The sequence below is a fragment of the Panthera onca genome, chromosome C2, assembly GCF_046562875.1.
Source record: "Panthera onca isolate mPanOnc1 chromosome C2, mPanOnc1 haplotype 2, whole genome shotgun sequence".
Lineage (NCBI taxonomy): Eukaryota > Metazoa > Chordata > Mammalia > Carnivora > Felidae > Panthera > Panthera onca.
In genome coordinates, this window is record NC_138347.1 from 88,715,896 (window position 1) to 88,739,142 (window position 23,247).

Sequence of the window (23,247 nt, forward strand, 5' to 3'; positions counted from 1 at the left end):
AGCCAGTGTAATGGCAAAGGAAGTGGATTTGCCAGGAGATGCCCTGGGTTTGCATGCCCTACTATTCCTGGCTCTCTCAAACCCTTGGCTTCTGTATCTTAAAAATGGGGCAATAATATCCATTTCCTCAGGGTTGTTTTAAGATTTAATTGAAATAATGCATGTGAAAGTACCTTGGCACATATAAGGAGTTTAATAAAGCTAATTTCCTTTCCAGTTTACTTAATGTTTGCTACTTTCAAAACCATTCTTTCCCAATAATGTAATAACTGGCTTTGACAGCAGTAACAGAGCCATACACGGCATTCATGCTCCTTCCCTGAAGACCAGCTTTCTTCATTAGTATCTGAGCCTGGCAAATCAAAATCCTTTCTAAAATCTTCTAAGTGACTTTAAAATCCCTGGGTGCATTAGTCTGGATCACTTGAGTGTATCTTGCACATTTAATTAAACCTGTTATTTCTGGAAACAAAAACAAAACATTTAAGAAGGAATGGCTGAGAGCAACCGTTGTCTTTCCAGTAGTGCAACATGTGAATGGCTTAAGGAATCTTTTAAAGCTGTGCTTTATTTTAATTGGTTTCTGAATCCGCTCATTTTCTGGCTGCGCCTCTATTTTCTTCATCTGCCATTGCCTTTTGCCACTTCTCTTTGGGGATATCTGTTATCCTTAAAAAAGGGATGAGATTGGAATTAACTTGCTTTTGACCATATCCATTTATCCACTTGAAGATCACTGTGGCAAACTATGAAAAATGCACTAGTTTTGAAAAATGACAAAGCTCCCAGGATTGAAAAGGTGCTTATCCCCTCACAGGAATCAATTTGTGCTGTTATTCTTGGCAGCTAGAGCTGGATTCTTCAAAAGGAGATGCAGATTCTATTTTTCTTTATCTTTCCTCCCCTGAAAATTATGTCTTGCTTCTGCATTGGGAAGGTTTTGGATCAAAAGTTCTTTCCTATTTGCACTGCAAATAAAAAACACACCCCATTGTAAATTGTGTTAACACCTTTTCGACAATCTAAACCTCATGAGGAAAGATATGCTGACTATTATGTGTACATTGTAAGTGCTGTGCACAGGTGTGTTTATAAGGAGGCCTTGTGTTTGATCTCTTCCATACCTTAGTCCTTCCCTAAGCATTATTATCGGCACGTAGAAAATGGAATCTGTCTAATCGGTTCCAACTGAGTTAAATCCAACAAAAGTACTTCACTTTGAATTTTAACTGGACCAACACCTTTGTCTTAGTAATAAAAATTTAACCACTTACATTTTCCATCTTCTTGTGTTACCTCCTTCATGGTCCAGGATGATGCCTTTGTTCACTTTGGACAAATATGATGCCAAATGGTGCTCTTCTTGAAACCCATGGTTTCCCAAACATCAAGAGACACAACTCCATTTCCCCTAAGAATCCTCTCATGTTCCATTCCCATGGCGACACAAGTCCCATGGAATCTCCCTACGTGGTTTGATATGGTTTGGGATAGAGAAGAGTAAGGAAATTAAGGGGCAACGTTAGAACATTCACACGGGACAGTCAGCTCTATTACAGAAATGGCCTTTCATTATCTGAGAAATCTCTTATGTCTAGGCTGCAGGTGCATGTGGTTTCAAGGTCACAATATTGTGTTTGGACTGCTTCTTGACAAGTCCTGCATAGAAGGTCCATCGCTCATTAGAATGTGTGGATTTTTTCATCCCTTGCTATCGACTATGAGAGATTAGGAAAAGTTCCATTAACGTTTTGTAGGTCATGCATAACTTTGATAAAATAAAAACTAAACTTTAAGAGATAAAATCTATAAAGAGTAAAAAACAGTGATTGTAGACTCTGGTAGAAATTTCCATCGTGGCCCAACTATGAGACTGACTCTAGAGTATTTTTCCCTTTTGCTTTGATTAAAAGTGCAATTTCACATGAAATAGTGTGATATTTCATCTCCCGTTTCCAGGGAGGCTCTCTGGAGATGGTCATTAACCAGTGTGGTCAGGCGAACCAGCAGCTTCCCTGATTAGTTTCTCCTGCTGTGCAGTATAGACAAAACCTCAATCATAAGACATTCCAGAGAGCTTGAGTGTCCATACTCCAACTGTGCTACCTAGAGAACTGTCAAGTGTCTGTAAATATTTTGCAGTTCCTTAGGAAAAAGTGTTAGCCTTCTGAAACAGCAGAGTAGGATTGTCCCTGCATCTAGCCCTGGTTCTTGGTGGATTTGGTTTGTGTGCCTTCTTTTAGGCAGGCTGTCTCTTTGATGCGTCCCATGTCTGTAACTCCTTTTTATCTCTGTGTGGTTTAGGCTAAGGAGTATTTTTCTTCTGACACTTTATCTTTTTCCTAAAATGAGCAGAAACTCACTGACTATCCTTGATTGATTCATTCGTGACCTTAGTTGGGACTAAAAAGCCAGGCCACTGGACAGGAGAAAGAAGCCTGAATATGCTACAGGAGATGGGGGAGAGGGTCCATCTGTTACTCCTCACAATTTTCAGTCAATCATCCTCATTTTACATTTCCCCTCCCATCCTTAGCTCCCACTGCTAAAGTGAAAAGACAAACTTGGTCATTATTACATTAATTTCAAGTTCATTCCAATCATCTTGCCACTTTAACATGTTTTGTCCTATTTTCTCTCCCAGATGGTGGGTGTGCATCTTCTGAGAAGAATGATTAGTAACTTCAGCGCCTTAAAGTTGTGCATCCACCAAATAGAGCTATCTGTAAATACATTGTTTGTTTTGAACAAACCTTCTGTTCTGGTTCTATTTGATTAACAAGAATAATCAAACATCTAAATAAAAATCATTGTCTGTTACCACTGGAGAGTGTCCAACGAGTCACAGACAGCTTGGAAGGCTGGCAAAAGGCAAGACGCGTTGTGCTGGGGGACATCCAGGCCAGCGTGGAGGGACCTGCGTGCCATCTGCCCCCACCCCTTCTGCTCAGAGCCCAGTCCAATCATTTTAATCTCATTAGAGCAAGATTCTTATAAAGCCAAGAGATGGGATTCAGCCGTGGCTCCCAATTTCGCCAATTGCACAAAGCCTCACACTGACAGAGCCAGCTTCTTGAAACGCCTTGAATAACCTCGTGGCTCACGGTCACCAAGATGCCTCCCAATACTGCATATTCTGTAAAGGGCTGAGTACCATTTCTCTGTGTTTTACCTTTCCACGCCACAAGAGAAGTTGAAACCTTTCAAGTTATAATGTGTATGTTCCCCATGCACAGCGCTGGAAGATATTATGTGCTAATTGTTTGTTGCTTTACAGCAAAGCAGGCCCACTGAGAAGCCGGCCCTTTTATGATATTTGTAGAGCTGCATTTCCCAAGAAGCAAAGTTCAACAGGAAAAAAAAAAAAAAAAAAAAAAAAAAAACCCCGATCAGAAACCCTTTCTTCGCCAGATAAGAAACATTGCTGACACCCTATTTAATGAAAACTTTCAACTGCTTCTTTTCCATCTTTATTTCCCCCTCTAAGGTTCAGCTTATTGGCTCATTATGCTCAGGGAACATGAAGGATGACGAGGACATGGAATTCTGGCTCAGCACTTTGGGAACCCAGCCCCCACTGGCTCAGCCTTCCTCCCTTCCTCCTCTCTCCCTCCCCCTCTCGCTGCTGCTCTCCCCTCTTCCCCCAGCTCTCCCGCCTCCTGCTGTAGATCTCTTTCTGCTGCCTGGCAACCGCTCCACAGGCAATGTCACACAGGATTGCTTATTACAGCTTCAGAGAAATAAACAGGAGGGGAAAAATTCTCGCTGTTACATTAGAACAGTTATGTACAAATGTACCAAAGCCAGGTAATTCCAGGAGTGATGTTATGGTAGAGTTTTGCACCACGGTGCCTAGGTAGGTCTACCCTTACATGGGTAGAGAGAAGGGTGAGGGGTGGGGAATAAAAAGAGAATTTTTACATGGCTTTTAGCCACCAGTGTATTAAATATATCCATTCTGTTGGCATAGACGTCAAATATAACTATTTCTGGGCTTTAAGGACTGTAGCAAGATATTTTGCAGTTGTCATTTGCAAAGTGCACTGTGCATATGAAGAGCACAATTCTAATGCTTATCATTATAATCTTGACTTTTAAAATGATTGCGTAGGTGGCCTTAACAAGACTTAAGGGCATCTCATCTAGTATCTGTGAAGTGAGTCAGGACCTATCTTTCCTTCAATATAGTTTATTTGCTATTATGAGGGTCTTGTGTTCTTTTAAACATTCACTTGGGCATTGCTTCCAGTAACTGGCAGGGATTGAGCACATTCTTTGTAACCAACACCGGATACAATGGTGAGAAGAGGAGACCCGGTGGCTCTCCCAGGGATCACACCATCACAGGGAGGACCAACAATTAAACAAATCACTGCAATAAATTCTGCTAAAGGATAAAAGGCGAGAGGGGATAAAAAATGGAAAGTCTGTTCCATTTTCCACTCAGGATTCTATGCCTCCCTGTGACAGGAATAGTTCTATATCAGGATTTCCTTTTGTGTCCTATCTATTTAGCCAGGCAATGGAAGGAAACCCGTTTCTTTCTAACTTGGTTTCCTGAGCATGATATCCAAATAGCATAAACACTGTTTGAAGTGTGTCTTATCTAGAAATCTGAACTCACCTTTAACTTGATTGTTAAATCCTTTCATGTTCCAGGTCCTTATCCTTGTTGGCCTGAAAACTGGGAGTGACACTGGCCTATTTGCTGGGACTAGTGAACTGTAAATCATAACTAAGACCTCATTCCTCTCCCATTCCTCTTGCCCACAAATCAGTCTTAAAGGCATGGGTGTCCCCAGTGCAAATCACACCTGCCCCAGGCAGTTTCTGAAGAACTCTAGTCTCATTTAGGAAAATTTCTGCTCCCCTCCTAGCCTTCTTTTGTCCTCCTGTTCTTGTCTTCTTGGTCTTCTGGTTTATTTGGCTCTGTCTCTGCTTCCTTACCTATACTCCCCATGCGATCTTGCAACAGAATTCCAAAAGGTTTTTGTTTTCAACTTACCTCTCACCTGGGCTCCCCGATAGTTGACAGATGCCTCACATGACTAAGATGTGCTCTTTGGGAACCCAGCACCGGCACCTAAGTGACAAAATTTGGTTCTCAATTTGAGGTAAATCACATAGGTACGGATCTATTTTTCTCAAAATTATGAAAGGAATCACAAAACCCACAATCTGGTATTTCTGAAAACTGTTTAAGGAGCAGTTACATCAACATCACCTGGGGCTTGTCAACAAATCAAGATTTAGAACTGAATACCAGATTTACCAGCCAGTTTCCCTAGCTGATTACTATGAACATTAATGTTTAAGCCTCATGGCCATGATCATTTAGAGATTTGGACAAAAAAAATAGGCCTTTTCAGGTGACTAAGTGACAATATAAATCCAAATTTTTAGCAATACCAACAGCTTTTGTTTTAGTTTGGTTTTTTGCTATTGTTAAATCACATCCACCCAGACTTTTAGGAAGGGTTTCTCTGTAAGAATATGGGTATATCCTTTTTGAAATTAGTGGACCACTAATATAAAAACAAACAAACAAATAGCACAATTCATAAAGAACAATAAAACAAGTCACATGATGGATTAGATTATCTTATTTACCGAGGACTTCTGACAGGTTACTCATTTATTCATCAGATATTACTAAGTGACTATCATATGTCAGTCACCATTCCAAATGTTGGAGACACAGGACATTTTGTCTGAACAAGATAGGCAAAGTCACTGTCCTCACTGAGCTTCCATTCTAGTAGAGGAGGCAAGCAATGGGCTGCTTAAAAAATAATGAAATATGTCCAAGCAGTAATGGTGCCATGAAGAAAAGTAAAATAGCATGTGGAGTTTGAGATTAACTGGCAACGTGGGGGGAGAGGCAGTTTCAAAGGGGGAAACTTCTCTGAGATGATACTTCAGTAAGGACCAGGATGATGTAAAGGAGGAGCCATGTGGAAATCAGAGGAAAGAGTGTTCCAGGCAGAGAAAGAAGCAAGTACCAGGCCATGAGGCAGGGTTGGCCTTTATGTGTTTGGAGGGAAGCAAGTGGGCTAGGGTGGCTGCAGCCCAGTGAGTGAAGGGAAAGTGGCAACGGATGGGGGGTGGGAGAGCATGAGGACTTTGTAGGCCATGGTCAGGAAGTTTGTGTTTTCTTCGACTTCTAATGGGAAGCTATTTTAGAGTTTTGACCAGGAAGTTACGTCATCTTATATGCATCTATGCTTTAAATCATTCAGGTGTACAGACTGTAGAGGGGAAAGACTGAAGCTAGAAACCAGCCTGAGGTTTCTTCAGTAGTTAATGGCAAGAGATGATGGTAGTTTGGTTGAGAGTCCTATCACTGGAGACAGAAGGGAGCAACTTCAGGATATATTTCAGAGAAAGTGATGGTAGCACTTGTACTATATATGGAAAAGGAAGGAAATAAAGAAACCAAGGATGCCCCTATGATATTGGCTTGACCAACTGGTTGAATGGTAGCAGATTTTATTGAAATGGGAAGCCTGGAGGAAATGTACTTTAAAAAAAAAAAAAAAGTTTATTTATTTTGAGAGAGAGAGAGGAGAGAGAAACCCAAGCAGGGTCCACACCCAGTGTGGAGCCCGACACAGGGCTCCATCCCATGACCCCAAGATCATAACCTGAGCAAAACTCAAGAGTTGGACACTTAACTGACTGAGCCACCCTGGCACCCCAAGTGGAAGTGTACTTTTGGAGAAATCATAAAAAGTTCTCTTTTTGTTGTAGTAAGTCTATAAAACCTTACAGATTTTCAGTCAAGATGTTGAATAAGGAGTATAATAATCTGGAGCTCAGAACTCCAAAATGGAAAGAAAAAAATGAGATGTTTTGGATATGTAGTTCTGAAGAGATGTGGAGTCCCAAGGAGCAAATGTCCCTAGAGAGGAGAAGCTGGAGAATTGAACACGAAAACACTTAGTGTTAGAGGACTTAGTGTCCTCTAAACATTTAGAGGAGAGAGGAGGGGGTCAATGAAGGAGGCTGAAAAGGAAAGAAAGTGGGTGTGGCATCCTAGAAACCAAAGGAATGTTCAAGCATAGGACTTGCATCATGGTGTATAGTGACAGAGATGGCTGTTCAGCAGCATGAAAGGAGGCTCAGTGCCAAAGTAATAAGTATATTTGGATGTTAATGATTTGTATTTTTGTGCTTTAATAAATAAAAGAGATGTGAAAGTTACAAGTGAGCTCTCCTCCAGGACCTCCAAAATGGAGAAAGCAACTGTTGACAACATCCTGACACACAGTTACGTAAAATGACATTCTCCTTAAGGAAAGGAGACATGTTCAAAAGCTAGTGGGTTTCTTTTTTTTATAAACTTCCTTTAGCAGCAAATCAACATCACCAAACGGCTGATTGAAAGGGCAGAATAAAATACGCTGATTATATCTGCTAGAACTTGGCATTTGGGAGAGGAAAGGTTAGGGTTTAATAAGTGGTAACTGAAAGCTAACATTCTTAGATTTCCAGTAGGTTTTACAGCAACTGAAGGCACACAGAAAAGAGGAGGTGGGAGAGCGAAAGACATATTTCAAGCTGTGGTGAACTGTGTTTTTCTATGTGCTCACTAGCTCAGAGACTGTACAGAAATAATGATACCCTGACTAGACAGGAAAGGAAATTGCTGCCCTGTTTAGTATTTATTGAGTGCCCAGAATGGGAGGCATTGAGGGCACTTACAAATTAGGTGACTAGAAAGTTGTGGGACTGATCCACATTTCATCTGTGGTCAAACCTTGTGTGATTTCTTCTCCATAAGTTTAGTTTATAAGGCATCTAAAAATATGTGTCTCACAGACTGCTTTTATATCCATATGAACAAGTCTTTCTCATACATAGTATTGATCACTATTATGATTAATTTTGACTTTTGTTGACATTTAATTTAGTTCATTCATGTTTTTAAAAAACGTGTTAGGAGGTTTGAAGTTAATTCCACAAAGAAGGCCAACTGCTGGCCAAACATTTTCCTGGGGGCTATTTTTTTCTTTTTTCAATCTATCTACTTGGATTTTTAGAAAGGACTTTCTCCTTAAGAGTATAAAGATATCTATTTTAAGTGAGCAGACCACTAACTTACAGAATCAATAATAAGAATTCATGGAGCACCTGGGTGGCTCAGTCAGTTAAGCACCCAACTTTGGCTCAGGTCATGATCTCGTGGTTCGTGAGTTTGAGACTTGCGTCTGGCTCTGTGCTGACAGCTCAGAGCCTAGAGCCTGCTTTGGATTCTGTGTCTCCCTCTTCTCTCGGCCTCTCCCCCACTCATGCTCTGTGTCTCTCTCAAAAAAAAAAAATGAACATTAAAAAAAATTTTTAAATAAAAATTTACTTCATGGGAAAGGAAGCCACAAAAATAAGGGAGAGTCTATAATGGCAGGTTGAAAGAACAGACCAAACTGAATTGCAGCTGTGAAGGGATCAGATGTTTAGTAAAGTTGATCTCTTCCTTTTTCTGATTTATCCTCTTTACAATTTAGGATCCTTTACAGTGATATGCCTGTACTGGATTAATCTGCACTTTTTTTGAAGTTACAGGAAACATGCGATTATCCTCACTAATGAAAGGGAAGAAAAGTACAGGCAATCCAAAATGGTGGCATACTCCCTGAATTATGGCCAGTTGGCTGTAGGATGTGTTTTGTACTTAAGTTTGGATATGGGTGTGTCTGATTTTCTGGGAATTTACTTCAAAGGGAAGAATGAAATGACACAGTGAAAACTTGGCTTTCTTTGAGCTGGGAAACTCTCCAGTTTTCCTATCCTAACCCCGTTCATTCAGGAAACAGACATGACCTTGCTCAAAGATCTTTCTGAACAAAAAAACTGTGCACTGATCCTTTGTATTTCAAAGGGCTTCCTCACAGAGATATGAGTTGCCTTAAAGCCACAGCAATAATTAAGCTAAGTGTTTGATAGTGGTTCTTCTGGGGCAGTTGAGTGGACAGACAGATACCAAGCTATCTGCTAGATGGGGCTGAGGGTGAACTGCAGCAAGCTTGTCTTGCAAAGCACTATAGTATTTGTGATAAGCTCAGGTTTATATATAGATTATTTCTCTTATGGACTCTGAAATCATTAGCAAAATACTTAACATGCCCAGTTTCTCCATCTATAAAATGGTACCCTGTGGGCTTGTTATGAAGATTAAATGAGCTAATACTCAGTGCTTGGCTCCACACCAGGTACATAGTAAGTGATCAAAATCACATTAGCGATTACTAGAGTCTGTGGACTGAACTTAAAAATGCCTTTCACCCAGAAATGTCTTGTTTTTTTGCAACTATATTCAGCTGCAGTTGTGTTTAGTAAAATGCAATGTCACCTAAAAATATTAATAAATTCATGTATTCAGCAAGGAAATATTAAACAACTACCAGATACTAGGTATCCTTATTCATTCATTCATTCATTCATTCATTCATTCATTTTTGTCATTTATGTATTTTTTCAATCAACTGCTACTGAATGAAAAACTACCATCATGTGAAAGCCCGTGCAATCTATGACACTATAAGTTGTCATGAATAACAACTATAAGTAATGTAAGAAAAAAAAAAAAAAAAAACTGGATCCTAAGTGGAGGTGGGGCAAAAGGGAATAGAAAATTCAATTTTGAGACAGATGGGACATTTGAATTTGATTTACATAAGAAAAGCTATTAGGTAATTATTGTTGCTACTTTTTTTTTTTTTTCTTTTTTTTTTTAGTTGTGATAAAGGTATTACAGTGATGTTGGAGAATGGTACACTTAGGAGATTCATGCTGAAATACTTAAGAGTAAAGTGTCATGATGTCTGCAAATTACTTTTAAATGTTTCATGAAAATAGAAACAAATGGGAAAATATTAACAATTTTTAAATATAGGTAAGAGATGTATAACTGATCATTGTATTATTCTTTTATCTCTCTTTATATATGAAGGTTTTCTTAATAAAATTGGGGCAAGGGAGAGGCAAAAATATGGTTCACATACATTTTTAAAAAATTCTATATGGACATAGAATAATCTATTCCAAGTAACTCAGTTCAGAGGAGAAAGCTGAGGCCTGACCGGTTAAGTGACTTATCCAGATAACTGGAAAATGTCAGAGCCAGGTCACTTTCCAGCAGAGCATGTGGTAGTACTCAGCTATCTACACTTCTCCTTCTACCCTGGTGAAAGTTTCAGAAACAGTGCCTGCAACCACAAGAGAGACAAAGTAACAGAGTGCAAATGGATCAATGAAAATCTATTCACACTAATGGAGAAACAAGTAAGAATCCTCCTGTGATGGGAAGGCAGTAGTGTCATTTTCTTCTAATTATAAAGGCCAACAGAACTTTCTTTACCATAATGGAAAATAGTAGCTATTGGGTGCTGAAAGGAAGTTAGTTTCACAGGAAAATGCCTCCAAATATTCCAACATTATCAACACTAAAATTAATTATATTCATTTCATCTTATCATGCAGCAAAACATCCAACTGAAATTATAACTGATGTCAGAAGTCAAGAGATAAGTTTTTATGATTGAAACCTAATGACTTTTGTTATTGCAAATGATGATATTTTTCTAGAAGATAGCCAGGGAATTTCAAAGCATTGGTGGGGAATGTTTCTGACTTTTCATAAGTATAAATATAGAACAGCAGCCATTGTCTATAACTCAACTAGAAAGAACTTTCAAGAAACCACAATGGAATAATGGACACATTGAACTTTTAGGATTGGAAAGACAAATTATAATACTCATATTTAGTAAGTCAGGCATAATTCCATGAGGTTAACAATGCATTTTATGTAATCTTCCACGACTTTAAGGCTAGAGGCCAATAGTTTTCAGCTACACATGCAATTTTACAATGCTGCACATCCTTTTTCATTCCACCCACTTGACGCAACAGTTGTAATTTGGCCTTTTCCCCATTCCTCTCACGTTCAGGGTCTTCTGTTTAGCTTGCAAAGTAAAACTTGGATCTAGGCTATGGGGTACCATATTATTGTGCAAAATTCAAGTTCCCAAATCATCAAAGACACAGACATAGTCCCTATATTGTATGCAAACAAGTGGCAGCAAAAAACAAAATGTGTGTCTCACCGTGTGCCAAAGGAAGAGCTCACACAACTCCATACTAGTCATGGTCTTCACTATCTCCTCCCTGAACTCAAGGCTACATCTACAATCTGCATCTCTTAAAAATGATACCTACACATATCTGTATCTATCTACACACACACACACACACACACACACACACACGCGCATATGCACAGATACTGACACAGACATACACTCACAGATACACACACACACACACACACACACACACACATTTTTACCTCTGTGGCAACAAGGAAAAAATGTCTTCTCCATTTTCTGTAGTAAACTATGTCCATCTTGCCACAACATTCATGCAACTGGTCTCATGTCATATACAGATTTCCCCTGGGTTTGTGCCGTTGTGCTGAATGTGGGTCATTAGAAAATAACCACAAATCCAGATCTTGCAAAGTAGAAGGGGCGTCTTTGATTCTATTTTTAGTTGATTAGTCAGTGGTGTTTGGGTGAGATAGATCCCCCCGCCCCCGAGGACTTTAATTTTACATAATGTAAGTTTGCATCCCAAACAATTCACATAAAAATACAAAAGCACTGTCTCATTTTTGTCTCATATTAGTTACTATTTCAAGATATTTTACACTAAACAAACAAAAAGCAGCCTTTCAAACACAGTTCATTAAAAATGTGTCTACAGAGTAGTATGATTAAAATTAAATAAATCATATACCATTTCCCATTCTATCGAACAAAATGAGAAAAACTTCCATTTTTAATCACTCACTGTAGAATACCTATTATACAGAGGGGCGCCTGGTTGGCTCAGTCAGTTAAGCATCTGACTTTGGCTCAGGTCATAATCTCCCAGCCCATGAGTTTGAGCCTTGCATTGGGCTCTGTGCTGACAGCTCAGTCTGGAGCCTGCTTCAGATTCTGTATCTCCCCCTCTCTCTCTACCTCTCCACCCCCTTCTCTCAAAAATAAATAAAACATTAAGTTTTTTTTTTTAAAAAGAATGCATATTATACAGAAATGGGGGAACAAGGGCATGCTTTCTGGAAAGAGCTAGAGCTAAACATGGGTATTTTGGCTAGCAGTACAATCCTGCATAATGCTGCATTCTTCAGTGTGTCAGCAGTTCAAAGCAATACTCTGTTCTTTGGATCACTTATCCATTATTACTTCAGACAATGAGTATCTGATACAAAATAAAAGTGATGGATGCAGAGTGAACTGGCGAGTGTGTTCTGAGTAAGAACAAACGGGAACAACACTGTGGTTCACTGCCTAATGAAATTACTTTTGGGTATTTAAATACATCTTACATTATGTTATGCATGGATTGTTGACCTGAATTCTGGAAATCAGCCCTGGAAAATTAACTGTTTCTACCCCATGAAAACATTATTTAAATCTCCTTCATTGCATATTGGAAACAATTATTAAAGTTCCTCATATTTGCACTTGAGGCATCAATATGTTAGAGTCATCATTTTAAAATTCATCTGGCATTCATTTTTCTTCCCCCCACCCCACTTTTTTTTTTAAATAAAAAGGGCAGAGAACAAGGATGGAAAGAGCAAATATATGTCCTCCAAGATACTGCATAATAAACATTCCTGTTTGAATCTGAAATCATGAATTTCGGACCAGAAAATGATTCATCATTTCTTGAAAAAACAATTTTTTGTAGACGTATGCTCTTCTTGGCATCTGATTACCTACCTGTCTCCTGTAGCTAAAGCCATGAAACTCTCTGACTTGGCATAACATTCGTGCTCATAACCCCATGTTGTCAAGGAGTGACGTGCTCTGTAATATTCTCCTCATCTGTCCAAAATCAAGTTTGATCATTTCACTCCTCTACTAAACCATTCTCAGTCTTTATCCCCCACATACGTCATTCCTACATAACAAAGATCCAACTCTGCAGTTTTATATCAAAGTTCTACGATTCCAGAGCTCTGTATGAAAATCCATTTTCTCAGGAAAAAGAAACTTCTATTTAGCTCAGTTCTCATCTTTATCTAAACAATATTCTAGTGGATTTGTGGACTGGTTATAAACAGTAAAAAAGTATGTAGAATTTTGGTGAATAATTCATTGTGTGGAAGCTGGATTTTTGGGAGACTTCTCAGTACTTTACTTTTAACAAACTATCAATTCTTTTCCAGGAACCCCTGTATTCTTAGAGGATTGAGATTTGGGGAAAGCAAGGTATAAAATGCAGAGTAAAATTCCTCTGGACTATACTGAGTTGTTAGGATTTACTCTCTCAAAAGGTATGCATCACTTTCAAAACTCATTTCACTGTCAGACTTTGGGACATGATCTGTCAAGCCTACAGACACATATTTCAATAAGTCTCTTATATTTGGATACCAGTACCTTGCAACTTATTCTGAAAGAATAGATATTAAAGCTATTTTTTCAAGAATAAAAGGGCAAGTTTACATCTTTTATTTATTCAATGAATGTTCTACAGGAAAAATTTACTAAAAGTTTCAAAAAATATATTAATAACAATGATCATAGTAATTAATCACTTTTAGAATGACCAATTAGAGCTCTAAGAGGTAACTTAAATTTGGGAATTACCATGACAAGGGAATCAATATGTGATGAATGTATTTCTACTTGCCAATTCAAAATAAATTTCCTCAAACAGATTAAAATTCTCAAGTGTCAAATTTGTTAAGTACATTCATCTCAAGAGATAAATTATAATTAAACTACTATTAAATGTCCAGCTTGTCTAGTGTGCTATTTAGAATGAAATATTTTGCCTCTAATGAGGAAAGGCTAGAGAAGTTTTGATAAATTTCTGTTTCAAGGATTTAAGTGCATTGCAGCTGAATTTCATATAATTCACCTATTAAGGTCTCGACATTCACGGTCCTAGGCTCTGGAAAATGAAGATTTGGGTTCTGGATAGAAAAGCTGACAGCTTTTCTGAGCCTGAATGTGTTTTGACAGTGAGGTCCCACAAGAGAGAGAAAGATACCAATGAATTGGGGGCCTGTAGAGAAAGAGGGAAGGAAGAAGGGATTTCCCAGTGGGTGACTATACTGAGAAGTGATTTAGGGGGAATGAATTAGCGAGGTACTCCAAGTGATATGTGTATAATAATCCTTCTCTGATAACTCAAATCTTTTGTAAAATTCTTATGTTTGGTGTGAGATAGTGAAGATGATTTGGAGAAACACATAGTCTGCTACTGAGAAGAAAGACATGGCATAACATAATTTATTGCCTATCTCTCTACTTGACCAATAGCTATTTGTGCTCAGGGACTATGTGTTTTATTGCTATAACCACGGTCTTTTACATGGTGCCTAGTCTATACAAGATGATTAATAAATATTAGTTGAATTGAACTAAATATGTAAATACATGAGGCTGGCAACCTGTAGGCTGTTTTCATTTTCTGTTTTTTTCTGAATGGGAGGTTCCTACTAACAGACATCAAGGAACGCCCTTATGTAGCAAATTTGAATGGTGTCAGCTAAAATATGCAGTGAATATATCTTTCCAGGCTCCAATTTCCTGTCAGCTTTTCAAAACAGACAGATTGTCTTTTTCATTCAGGAGAAGCAGGGGGAGGTGAGGAACAGACTTCACCCTGCCTGAACTGCTCACTCACCTTGTTGGATATTTGAGAACCACTGAATGGCTCAAGAGGTGCCACAAGAAAACAGTGTTGATCCTACTCTGCCTGGTTCCTGTAAAAGAAAAAAAAAATACATATTTTTTTCTGAGCTCTCTTACCAAGTGTTAGGTTTAACATCTGGCACCAACAAACCTGCAAAAAGATAATAAAATGTGTTTGGGGACTTGCAGGCCCAGAGATGAGGATAATTTGTAGACCCAATTTCTAATAGTGCAGGGGGAAATGCTTTCATCTGAATCACTGATGTGATCAAATAAAAATGAGTGAATACTCGCCAATTGCTAAAGCAATTTATCTCTCCAAATGTATTCGAAATGTTAATTTTATCAGGGTGCAAGCTGCTAAAATGCAGCTAGTAGATCATTAAATTTCAATAGGGAATAGACTTCATATTTAACATAAACAGTCAAGTCATTTTGGCTGCCTGCATCTTGTGCCACATTTAGAAAGCCTTCTGTGTAACCATAGGAACGGTTTTGCTTAAGCACGGTTGCTTGTGTAAATCCAATTCATTCTGAATTAGCTGGAGAAAAAAAAAGGGGGGGGGAGGGTTGCCTGATTTGTTTCTGTCCATTGCTTCCCAAGTTGCCTCTTAAAACATGCAAAGAGAAAATTAAAAATGATTTTTTTCTTTCCTCTTTTTGGAGAGTAGGGCAGGGATGAGATTGGGAGGCAGAATTCTTCTGACAACATTGGCATGATGGAGAATAAAAAATAATGAAGTGGTCTTCGATAGCTCAAAATCTTTGCTGCTTAATTAGGCACTTTTACCATTTGGAATATTTCCTATGCTTATCGCTTTCTTCATTTAGAGTAATCTTCCTTAATAGAAGTGATTTAGGAACACACTCTTCCTGGATATAATTTTACACATGGCATAAAATCCCAAAAGAAATTTATTGGTGTTAAGAAACTCTTCTTTTTGTTCTAGGGGATTTTAGAAGCTATCAGCCACGCACACCATATAGCGAATTAGATTAATCTTATTATTTTCCTTTCAACACCTAGATTGAAGCAGCTAATTGGAGGGAGATTTAGAGGAGAGGATATTTTCCCACATTGTGAACTGAGGAGAAAGCAGGTTTTGATAGGTTGACCCAGGGGGAATGTTTAAGGCAGCCAGAGGGAAGTGAGAAGATGGTGATTTTCCAGAGAAATAAGAGAGAGCTCTTTCTCCTGTGTGTCTTTCCCCTATCTGGAAAACTCTTTCAACATTGTTAACCCATTGGCATCCTTCTTATCTTCATGGCCCAGTTCAAATTTCATTGGCTCCAAGATACTTTCTCTGGCCTCTACCTCTCAGTAGCAATCATTGATTCCTTTATTAACTTACTGTGCATTGCAGATACTTCTGTGTAAGCCATAAATTCTTCCTCCTTACTTTACAAGTGCTTGTTTAATTACCTATCTCCCACCCCAGAGTATAAGTTATTGTGGATAAGGAATGCTTCTGCTTCTGCTTCTGCTTCTTCTATGCCACCTAAAGTCTGAGGCATTGCATTTAGTGATTCCTAAAGAAATGTTTTTGACTAATTATGAAAGGAAAGACTGAAAGGCATAGGGATGTCAAGGGCAGGCATAGCCTGTTTTATAGTTTTATCTTGCTTAGAGGTGGAAGGTGGTACTGCAGAGGATAATTATGGAAATTTGGAGGAAGAGAGGGAAAAGTAATGGGAAAGGGAAGGTTATTGAATTCATAAAATATGCCAGACATTGTAATATCAACCCAAAGAGGATACCTTTAGTGGGCTGAAAAATGTTCCCCACCCAAACATATACACATCCTAATCTATGGAAAATGTAAATGTTACCTGATTAGGAAATAGGGTCTTTGCAGATATGACTAAATTAAGGATCTTCAGATGGTGAGATTATTTTTTTAAGATTTTTAAAAAAGTAATCTCTACACCCAACATGGGGCTCAAACTTACAACCCTTAGATCAAGAGTTATATGCCCTTCCAACTGAGCCAGCCAGGGGCCCTGAAATTATTTTGAAAATCTGGATGAGTACTAAAAGCAATCACAAGTGTCTTTATAAGAAAGATGCCAAAGAGATCATATGGACAAAAGAAGAGAAAGCAAAGATTAGAGAGATGTGGTCACAAGCAATGGGGATGCCAATAGCCACAAGAAACTGGAAGATGCAAAAGAAAATTCTACCCGAGAGTCTCCATGGGGTGCATCATCCTGCCCACACCTTGGTTTTAGCCCAGTAATACTGACTTTGGCCTTCTGGCTTCCGAACTCTGAGAGAATAAATTTCTGGGTTTACTAAGGAGTGGAGTTTGTACTAATTTGTTACAAAAGCCAGAAGAAACTAATACAATACCCCATAGAACCCCATTTATACAGGAAGAGAAAATCTAATTCAAGAAAGGTTCGGCAACTTCACCAAGTGTACATTAAAAATCATTGCTGGAGTTGGGACTCAAATCCAAGTTTGACCAACCTCAAAGCTGCTTAGACACTTTTTCTCATCCAGCATGTATCAAACTCCCTCCAAGCCAAATTGTTTTATTCAGTTAATATGACATTGGTCCATGAGCTGAGACACTACAAGTGGATTTCCTCCTGCAGCAAAATAGAAATGGAGATTTAAATTAGTTAATAATTTAGGTAAACCTCTAGGCTTCTCTCACAATTTTGTTTTTATTGGGATTTAATTCACATACAATACTATATTAGTTTCAAGAGCACAACATACTGATTCTACACTTGTGTGCATTGCAAAATGGTCACCATAAAAAGTCTAGTATCTGTGACCATACAAAATTAATACAATGTTATTGATTATATTCTCAATGTTACACATTCCCATGACATTTATTTTATAACCGGAAGTCTGTACTTCTTGATCCTCTTCACCCATTTCACTCTCCCAATCACTTCCCCTCTGGTAACAACCAATCAGTTCTTGTATCTAAGAGATACAAGTTTTGTTTGCTTGCTTGTTTTTGTCTTTTAAAATCCACATATAAGTTAAATTGGGTATTTGTCTTTCTCCATCTACCTTACTTCACTTAGCATAATATCCTCAGGGCCCATCCACATTGCCAGATATGGCAAGATTGCACTCTTTTTAATGGCTGAATAATTCCATTGTGTGTGTGTGTGTGTGTGTGTGTGTATACACACACATATATATGATCAGATATCCATTCATCTATCCGTGGACACTGAGGTTGTTTCCATATCTTGACTATTATAAAGAATTCTTCAATGAACATGAAAATACTTGTCTTTTTGAATTAGTGTTTTCATTTTCTTTGGATAGTTATTCAGTAGTAGAAGTTCTGGATCACATGATAGTTCTATCTTTAATTTTTTGAGGAAACTCCTTACTATTTTTCATAAAGGCTGCACTAGTTTACATTAACAAAAATGCACAAGGTTCTCCTTTTCTACACATCCTTTACAATATTTGTTATTTCTTGTCTTTTTGAGAATAGTCATTCTGACAGATGTGAGGTGATACCTCATTATGGTTTTTATTTGCATTTCCCTGATGATTAGTGATGATTAGTAATTTTGAGCAGTTTTTCATGTGTCTGTTGCCCATCTGTATGTCTTCTTTGCAAAAATGTCTATTCAGATCCTTTGGTCATTTTTTAAGCAGAGTGTTTGGTTTTTTTGTTACTGAGTTGTGTGAGTTCTTTATATATTTTGGATATTAGCCCCTTATTGGATATATTATTTGTAAATATCTTCTCCCATTCACTAGTTGTTTTTTCATTTTGTTCATGGTTTCCTTTGCTGTGCAGAACCTTTTTAGTTTGATGTAGCCCTACTTGTTTACTTTCAGTTTCACTTCTTTTTTTAGTTCCTTTAGGTTAAATTATTTACTTGATATTTCTCTTGTTTCTACTTACCAGTAGGCCTATATTGCTATAAACTTCCCTCTTAGAACCACTTTTGCTGTATCCCATAGATTTTGGTATGTTGCATTTCTGTTTTCATTCATCTCCAGGCATTCTTAAATTACTTTGATTTCTTCTCTGAACCAGTAGTTACTCAGTAACATGTTGTTTAATTTCCATGTATTTGTAGTTTTTCCAGTTTTATTCTTGTAATTGATTTTTAGTTCCATACCATTGTGGTCAGAAAAGATGCTTGATATGATTTCAAGCTTTTTGAATTTATTGAGACTTGTTTTGTGGCCTAACATGTGATATGTCTTAGAGAATGTTCCATGTGCACTTGAGAAGAATATTTATTCTCCTGCTTTTGGATGGAATGTTCTGTACATCTCTATTAAGTCCATCTGGTCTAATGTGTCATTTCAAGCTAATGCTTCCTTATTGATTTTCTGTCTGGATGATCTACATCAATATCCATTGATGGAAGTGGGGTGTTAAGTCTCTTATTATTATTATCATTTTTGGTTCTTCTTTGTTGGATGCATATATATTTATAAATGTTATATCTTCTTCCCAGACTGACCCCTTTATCATTATGTAATATCCTCACTGTCTTTTATTACAGTCTTTGTCTTAAAGTCTGTTTTGTCTGATATGAGTATAGCTACACCAGCTTTCTTTTCATTTTCATTTTCAAAGAATAACTCTTTTCATCCCTTTACTTTTATTTTGTGTGTGTTCTTACTTCTGAAGTGAGTCTCTTGTAGGCAGTATATAGATGTATCTTGGAGTTTTTTATTTTTATTTTAGTCCCTTCAGCTATCTTACGTCTTTTGATCGGAGAATTTAGTCCATTTATATTTAAAGTAATTATTGATAGGTATGCACTTACTGACATTTGTTACTTGTTTCCTGGCCAATTGTGTAGTTCTTCTCTGTTCTTTTTACTTCTCTCTATCCGTTCCCTTGTGGTTTGATGCCCTTTTTCACTGTTATATTTAAATTCCTTTCTCATTTTCTTCTGAGTATTTACTATAAGTTTTTGCTTAGTGGTTACTGTGAGGTTCACATATAACACCCTCTATGTATATAACAGTCTATTTTAAGTTTATAGCAACTTAAATTTGAACACATTCCAAAACTCTACAATTTTACTACTCTCCCACTACATTTTAGGTTCTTGAAGTCACATTTTACATCTTTTTATTTTATGTATCCCTTAACTAATTATTGTAGTTTTCGTTAATTTTACCACTTTTGTCTTTGAAACTTCCTAGTAGCTTTATAAGTGATTAAACCATTATCTTAAGTATATATTTACCTTTTGAGTGACATTTTTACTTTTGCATGTTTCCTTATCATTAATTGGTGCTATTTCTTTTCAGCATAAAGAAGTCTCTTTAACATTTCTTGTAAGGCTACTCTAATAGTGATGAATTCCTTTAGCTTTTGTTTGCCTGGAAAACTCTTTATCTTTCCTTCAATTCTAAATGATAATCTTGCCAGGTCAGGTATTCTTAGCTGAATGCTTTTCTTTTCAACATTTTTAATATGCCATCCTACTTCCTCCGTGCCTGCAAATTTTCTACTGAGAAATCTTCTGATAGCTTTCTGGAGTTTCCTTTGTATTCAGCAATTTGTTTTCTCTTGCTGCTTTTAAAATTCTCTCTTTATCTAACTTTTGACATTTTAATTATAATGTGTCCTGGTGTGGATCTCTTTGGGCTCATCTTAATTGGAATTCTCTGCACTTCCTGAACCTGGATATTTCTGTTTCCTTCCATGGGTTAGGGAAGTTTTCAGCCATTCTTTCTTCAAATAAGGTGCCTGCCCCTATCTCTCACCTTCTCCTTCTGGGACCCCTAAAGTGCAAATGTTAGTACTAGACTAGAAGTTCCTTAGATTTTTCTTATTTCTTTTTCTTTCTGTTTCTCTGGATGAGTTCCACTGCTTAGTCTTCCAGCTTGCTGATCTATACTTCTGTTTCACCCAGTTTGCTGTTAAACCCCTTTAGTGTATTTTTCAGTTGAGTTATTGTATTGTATTCTTTGGCTCTGTGACTTTTGTTTGGTACTTTCTAATAATTTATCTCTCCATTGAAGTTTTCACTGTGCTCATCCATTCTTTTCCTGAGTTCAGTGACCATCTTTATGACCATTACTTTGAAATCTTTATTAGAATTCCAAGGTAGATTACTTACCTTTTTTCTTTTCTGAGGTTTGTTTTATTCTTTCACTTGGAACATATTTCTCTGTTTCTTCATTTTGCTTGACTCTTTGTATTTGTTTGTGTGTGTTAGGCCAAACAGCTACCTTTTTTAGTCTTGAAGGAGTGGCCTTGAGTAGGTAATGATACTTTTCATTCAATATTGCCCTCTTAGTTATCTCTCAAACCTTTGTGATTGTTGAAACTGCCTGTTTTATTCTTGATATGTCCCAGTTGTTGAAGGCATGCCAAGACCTGTCAAGGTTCCAAGGAGAGAAATCTCATTTAACATGTAGTTCTGGGCTTATTGTAAGCCAGACCCTCAGGAAGCAGCTTTTAAAGTATGTGATATATACAGTACTGTGGAGCTACAATTGTAATCCCTCCTGGCCTCCAGACCAGAGGATCTAGAGATGTTTCCTGAGTGATATTTGGAAGTATTGGGGCTCCACATGAGTGCATAAGCTCCTTTTTGGGAGGTCTCATTGGCTATATTAAAGCCAAAGCGGTGCACAAGGATGATGTCTCCCTCCTTCCTTTCCCTGGAAGTGCCTCATTGGCCTATAGAGACATGAGAGTCTAAAGCTTGTCCCTCAGGTTAAAGCCCCAAGATAATAGGCCTTTTTCACAGGAATACTGGGTTTCAGTCTGCTATTTGTGCAGTGCCCCGGTGGTAGTAGCCTGACAAGAACTATCTTTCTATTATATTCCTGTGGAACACCAGCCCCTTTTGGCCACCAGAACCAGGTAATCAAAGAGCATCCACTTTGTGGACTGTCCATGCCTGTTAGCTTTAGCTAGTCAGTTGGAGACTGTAGGGGAGAGAGCATACTCACCAGCATCAGAAAAGCAGCAGGAAAATGTCTTTATTGCCCATGCCCATGAGCTTCAGAAATGCAGTGGGAGAGTGCCTTGTCTGTGTGCACATACTGGCTTTAGCCGGGAGCAAGAAAATGGTTGTTCACACTTGCCTACCCCAACCTACCCCAGTCAAGGAGTGTGGAGTACTGCAACCACAATGCTCCCCAGCTTCAGCAAGGCAGACATATAGAGCTGTATCTCCTTGCCTCTTCTGTCTTAGTAAGGCAGTTGGGGGAGGGGATTTCACATCCAAGTTCACCCACGGGTGCTAGCAGTGTAGGTGGAGAGTGCAAAATTGGCTTCTGCCAGCACCTCCATCTCCAGGGAGAGTTTCAAGTGTTCCCTACCCCCTCCAGCAGATGCTTTTACATAAGAAAATAAATCTCTTTCACATACAGTCCAGGTGCTTTTTAAACTACTATTTTTTTCACCAAATCTCAGAGCAAATGAGATTCTACATGAGCTCTCTAAAAAGAGAATCTGTTTCCTGTAGCATTTTGGATACTTTAGACACCAGCCCAATTGATTTTCTAAGCCAGACTTTTGGGGGCTTCTCTCTCCAGTACAAATCCCCAAGGTTGAGGAGCCTGATGTGGGACACCAATGCTTTTCTCTTCCAGAAGTGAAGACTGGTGAGATCCTTCACTATTATGTATTGCTGCACCAGACATAGGGGTTTTGGTGAGAATGTCTCTGACTCTCCCAGCCATCTCTATGTGGTTTTTATATCCTTTGTGTGGAGAAGAAGTCATCTAGATTTCAGATCTTTACCATAGAGAAATAATCCATACTTAGCTACAGATCTGGTATGTCAGGGTTCCTGGGTGGCTCGGTTGAGTGTCTGAATCTTGATTTTGGCTCAGGTCCTGATTCCAGGGTGGTGGGATCAAGCCCCACATCAGGCTCTGCACTGAGTGTGGAGCCTGCTTAAGATTGTCTCTCTCCCTCTCCCTCTGCCTTTGGCCCCCACTCACACACACACTCTCTTGCTCTTAAAAAAAAAAAACAAAACTATCAACAATTATAGATTTGGTATGTCTGTAGAAGAAGGTGATTCAGGATTTCCTACACCATCATCTTGTGGAAGTCTCACCATGCTTTTCCTATAAGTATATACCAAAGCAGGAAACTACATAAATAAATTGAAAAAAAAAAATTTCAGGTATCCAACCAGTGACTTTGCTTGTTCTGCTTCACTCAGACTATGGTTCTTTATAAATATCAAGGGGAAAATGGCAGATTTCTTTCAGCTTCTGTTGACAGATGACTTATTCATCCAGTAAGCATTTATCAACAAATATCTACTAAGACCATACTATGTGTCAGATTATGTTTTGTGTGTTTGAAATGCATTACTTCACTAATCAGATAGAGATTCCTACACTTAGTTTTGAATTTTAGTAGGAATTAGAAAGACGAAACAAACAAATGGAAGACAAAATAAACATGTAACGTATCTAGTGTTAGATTTTTAGAAGTGCTAAGGATAAAAATAAAGCCAATGGAAATAAGAAATAGTAGGAGTCAGGGTGGAGAGTGGCTGGGTAAAGTGGCCAAGGAAGATATCCTGAGAAAGGAGTCGCTAA

General features: G+C 38.1%; 1 long non-coding RNA gene across 1 annotated transcript in view; it reads right to left on the reverse strand.

The window, feature by feature from the left end:
- Positions 1-571: 571 nt before the first annotated feature.
- LOC132683392 (uncharacterized) overlaps positions 572-23,247 on the reverse strand; it is a 43,341-nt gene continuing 20,665 nt past the window's right edge. Inside the window, exons 2-7 of the long non-coding RNA XR_009612212.3 lie at positions 20,796-21,055; positions 17,188-17,309; positions 14,710-14,788; positions 5,006-5,083; positions 1,275-1,466; positions 572-968 (exon numbers count right to left, since the gene is read on the reverse strand). This is a non-coding gene — a long non-coding RNA (uncharacterized LOC132683392). The remainder of the gene's footprint in view (positions 969-1,274; positions 1,467-5,005; positions 5,084-14,709; positions 14,789-17,187; positions 17,310-20,795; positions 21,056-23,247) is intronic.